Below are 4581 nucleotides of genomic sequence, written 5' to 3'. Positions count from 1 at the left end.
GACACTTTTCCACTAGTCCAGGTTGCTCCATGTCCGCTCCAGCCTGGCCCTGGACGCTTCCTGCCATGGGGCTCCTACACAGCCTCTTTGAGCAACATGTGCCAGGCCTCAGCATCCACCCAAGGAAGAATTCCTTTCCAATATCCCATCTATCCCAGCCCTCTGGCAGTTTGAAGCTATTCCCCCTTGTCCTGCGAGTCCAGACCCTTTTCCAAAGTCCCTTCCCAGCTATCCTGGAGCCCCAGCAGGCACTGCAAGGGGCTCGAAGATCTCCCTGGAGCCTTCTGTTCTCCAGATTGGACACCCTCAGCTCTCCCAGACTGTCCTAGAGCAAAGAAGCTCCACCTTTCAAAGCACCTTAGACGCCTCCTACCGGCCAAACTCGATGGCAACGCTGGCCTTCCGGGCCCTACGGATATCGCTTCCGGTGTCGCTCGGAGTCACTCCCGGCTCTCTTCCCGCCCCCCATGGGGCCCTCAGGCGATGCCGCTCCTACGCCACTTCTGCCGCTGTCAGACCAACGCGGGGGCGGGGGGCCAGCCCAGACTCATCCACAATCCACACTGCCCTCGGCGGCTGCTGCGGGCTCATGGCGGCCCACACACCCGGAAGCAGAGCTCCGAACACAGAGGATCATAGCCCCACATTTGTGTTCGTCTCTGCACAAGGCAGGCCAGTCTTGCCATGCCCGGACTTTTCAGTTCAGCACGAGAATGAGAATACACCTGCGCCATGGGGGAGGAAACCTCTAAAGACTCCCTCATACGTGGTCGCTCAACTTAATGCCTAGGCACTTGCCATTCCTGAGGCTACACTAACGCCTTTTTTGCCTTGCGGGTAAGAAATGCCGTTGTTCTGGTGTGCAGCTAAAGGCGCAGCACAGGCAGGCCAGGGCAAAAGCTGGGGCAGTGCCCTTCCTCACACCTTCGCTGTGCTGTACTCCATGCAGCTAGAGCGAAGCGAGAAGGACGCGAGGAAGAAGAAGGCGTTCTTAAAGTAGCCCCCTGGCAGCAGCCCTGAAAGGGCGCATAACACACGGCGTCTCGCTACCCTCCATTCTACATATTCGCAGCTCCCTCTGCCGACTTGGAAAAGTTGCTACCAGAGCAGACGGGGCCAGATTGAAGAGGCAGTGCCTAGGTTCACCTTCTACTTATTGCATGAAAGCCACGTCCAGCTCCTCGCTGCACTCTGTATACCTCTTCTGCGCGGCACTTACCGTGGTGCTGTGTGCAACTCGGAGCCTGGAGGTGACTGCCAGTGTTTCCATAGTGGGCTGGAAATCTGGGAATTCAAACCTGGTGCATCCTCAGGGCAGTGGAGTGGACTCGGATCTCCATGTTCCAGAGGCTGCGAGATCAGCTCCGCCGGGCATGGAATACACGGTCTCGTCTGTCAGGCCTTGGCCGGCTGCGCTGCTGGAGCTCTGTGGAGAGCTGATCTGACAGTCTCTGTCTGCTGGGGCCACCTGAGCCAGCGGGGATTTTCTTTTTCTTCAAGACTGTTCATTTCTGCTTTTTGTTTTTCTTTAGTATAGAAATATACGATGTGTTAGGATAAACAGATTCCCAGGAGCTTTCTTTTGCTGTCCAGGGTCTGCAGGGCATCGAGGAAGAGGGGGAGAAGGGTGCTAGTGCTCAGCAAGCTGCCCAGGCATGTAGTGTTGAAGGGAAAATGGCCAGAAGCCCCTTGGCCTTTGGTGGTTCTGCTGAAGCCTTTTTGCTGGTGACACAGCGGGTGGACAGGGGCTGGAGCTTTGGGGATCCCTGCGAGACCGGTGCCTGGAGATGGTCACAACCCCTGTCCCAGCCAGGAACCACCATCAGTGTCCTCCTGCCCGGGTGTTGCTGGCTGGATTGCTGAGGGCTCCGATGTACCTCTTGATCAGGCTCCTCTGGAGCTCCTGTGAGGCTGCAGCACTGCTGCCGGGCAGATTGGCCGGGCTGGGGGAGACCCTGAGGGGACGGATCCACAAAGACATGAGGGGCTGTGGAGGCCCTGATGGGACAAGGCAGTGGGAATGCACGAGGGGGATGTTTGAGTCGTGCCAGGAGGCTACAAGGGCAGAAGAGGCACCCGAAAGGCTGGGGCGGTGGGAAGCCCTGAGGAACTGGGTGTCAGAGGCCATAGGCAGCCCCCAGGCAGCCACCTTGTTCTGACACCTGCCCGCTCTGGTGCTTCCCCAGAGAAGAAGCAGGAGCTGTTTTGCAGCCATGCCCAAGAGAGACTGGAAGGGTGCCTTCCTCCTGGTCTCACTCACTTGCCTTTCTGACTGGCTCTGAGGGAGGGGCTGCGATTCCTCACTTGTGGGGACCAGAACCGCACCCAGGATCCCGGCACTGCCTCATAGCACTCTGGACACTGGCATGGTCACGCGTCCGAGTCTCAGGCACTGTGCTGCTGCTTCATTTGCTCTTTGGCACACCCAAAGCTCCCTGATAAGCCCTGACGGTTTCTGCTTCTGCCCTCTTCCTGACCCTGTGCAGTGATGGAGCACTGCTGTGCTTTCAGGAAGCTGTTCTTGAAACCTTCCAGCATTCCAAGCTCCTTTGCCCTCTGTGCATGCTTGCCATGGAATCCCTCCCAGCTGCGTTCAGAGCATACGCAGGTGGAGAGGCTCATCTAAAACCCAGGGGCTTCACGGTGCTCAGCAAGTCCTTTAACTCCAGAGTGTTGTGGAACTGGACCTTCAGCACAGAGACTTTTCCAGCATGTTCTGCCCTCGTTCCTGTGTGTCTCTGCACAAAACACGGCGTGGAAGAGAACGGCAGGAGGGGCCTGTGTGTCCCAGGGCTCTGGATTTGTGCCACTTGATCTCCACAGAGATGCAGGCAAAGTGAAGAAGCCAAACTGTTTATTGATGGAAGGCGAAGCACAGGGATGAGCTGGAGGAGGAAATAGGGGATGGGCAGGGTCTGAGGGATGGAGGGAGGGAGCAGGCAAAAGGGAGGAATAGTGGAAATGGAGGGAAGAAGAGAGGATGGGCAGTATCTGAAGGCTGGAGGGTGAGAGCTCTCTACAGGCAGGGAGAAGGCTGAAGCCATGCGAGCTTCCCACAGGCTCAGCTGTGCTAATCATCAGCTGTGCCTGGAGCTCCAGCTGGTGTCTTCTGGTCTCAAGGGAGCCTCATCTTCCACGGCATCTGGAGGTCTTAAAGGGACGCCGGTTCTACTGAGCCAGCAGATGAGTATGGTTCTGCTGGTCTTTCATTGAATATCTCTTGCCCTACGATGTCTGGAAAGGGCGGCCGTATCTCCTCAAGGCTTGAAGGGCTGGAAGAGAGAGGAACAGAGCCACAGTCAGAGCCGGGATCTGTGGGAATCCAAGGAGAACTTCCTGACAGGGCCATCCCAGCCAGCTCTTGCCATGGCCAAAAGAGAAGGGGGGCCAACGGGGTCAGCTGCAAGGTGCTGGCCACAAATCCCCCCGCCCGCGTCCCTGAAATCTCTCTGAGCTCTGCCCACGCCACCCCCTGTCCACACATGCAGCGAAGCCCGCCGCATCCGGGGCAGGGATTGCAGCTCCCCCTGCCAGTCCCCGTTGACAGCCCGCTGCCCTCACTCACCCTCACTGAGAATGTCAAGGTCTCCTGGCTGACCCCTCAGGTGCCGCCCAGCGATGCCTGGGAACACAGAGCCTGTCACAGCTCTGCCCAGCGGCACAGCTCCCTGCCAGCGGCGCTGCCAGCCCTGTGGCCGCACGCCCTCCTGGCCCGGCAGGGCTCAGCCCGGGCCCTGGCCGCATCCTGAAGCCCAAGGGCACGGCTGCGACAGGGCGGCAGCAGCGCCGAGGGCAGCCGGGGCTCCACGGCGCCGGGCCCGGACGCCGCTGCCGGGGCAGCAGGCGGGGCTGGGGCCGAGCTGCGGCGGGACGAGGCGGGGAGGGGGCCCGGACTCACCGATGAACCTGATGGCAGCTACTTGCAGGGACTCCTGTGGGCTCTGCAGGTACGGCAGGGCCTGGCGCAGGTGCTCGGCCGCTCGGCTCCTGTCGTCTGCCAGCTGGAGAGAGCGGCGGGAGGGAAGGGTCGGGCCGGGCTTTGTGCCCCTTTGCCAGGCGCTCCTCGCTTTGGCCGGCCCCGGCCTCCCCTGCCCGCACAGCCCTGAGGCGCGGCCAGCAGCCGCTGGGCCGGGGCTCCGTCGGCACCCGGCTCGGGCCCCCAGGAGCCTGGAGAAGAGTCCGTGCGGCTCCTGCGTGCAGCCCTGGGCAGGGCCACAGCTGCCAAGCGCACACAGTGAGCACCGCGCTCAGGGGGCTTCTCCAGGCTGAGCCTGGCGCTTCCAGGCCCTCCTTACCAGGCACTCGGCAAACTGCAACAACTGCTCCTTCTTCAGCAGCTTCTCGAGATTCCTTCTCTTCAGGAAGTCGAGCACACGAAGCAGTGTTTCCCGAGAGGCCTGGAGAGCACCAGAGATGTGCAGATGGCACCACAGCTCAGGGCACAGGAGCCGCGTCCCTGTGCCAAGGCTGGGAGGAGGCTGCAGCTTGGGAGGTGCCAGGGCAGGAGGCAGCCGAGCCCCTTCCAGAGATCCACCAGCATCACACAAAACCTCACCTTCGCCACGTGCTCATGCTCCTCAT

General features: G+C 60.6%; 1 long non-coding RNA gene across 1 annotated transcript; it reads right to left on the bottom strand.

Moving 5' to 3' along the window:
- Nucleotides 1-2837: 2837 nt before the first annotated feature.
- On the bottom strand, nucleotides 2838-3679 carry LOC148223078 (uncharacterized). Its single transcript, XR_015804692.1, has 2 exons — nucleotides 3566-3679; nucleotides 2838-3272 (listed from the first exon to the last, which is right to left on the bottom strand). It is a non-coding gene; the product is annotated as an uncharacterized LOC148223078 (long non-coding RNA).
- Between the last annotated feature and the right edge of the window lie 902 nt (nucleotides 3680-4581).

The sequence above is a fragment of the Sturnus vulgaris genome, chromosome 7 (genome assembly GCF_052056855.1).
Source record: "Sturnus vulgaris isolate bStuVul1 chromosome 7, bStuVul1.hap1, whole genome shotgun sequence".
NCBI classification, from domain to species: domain Eukaryota; kingdom Metazoa; phylum Chordata; class Aves; order Passeriformes; family Sturnidae; genus Sturnus; species Sturnus vulgaris.
Note: the sequence above shows the minus strand (reverse complement) of the source record. Positions and strands in the feature narration are given on the sequence as shown.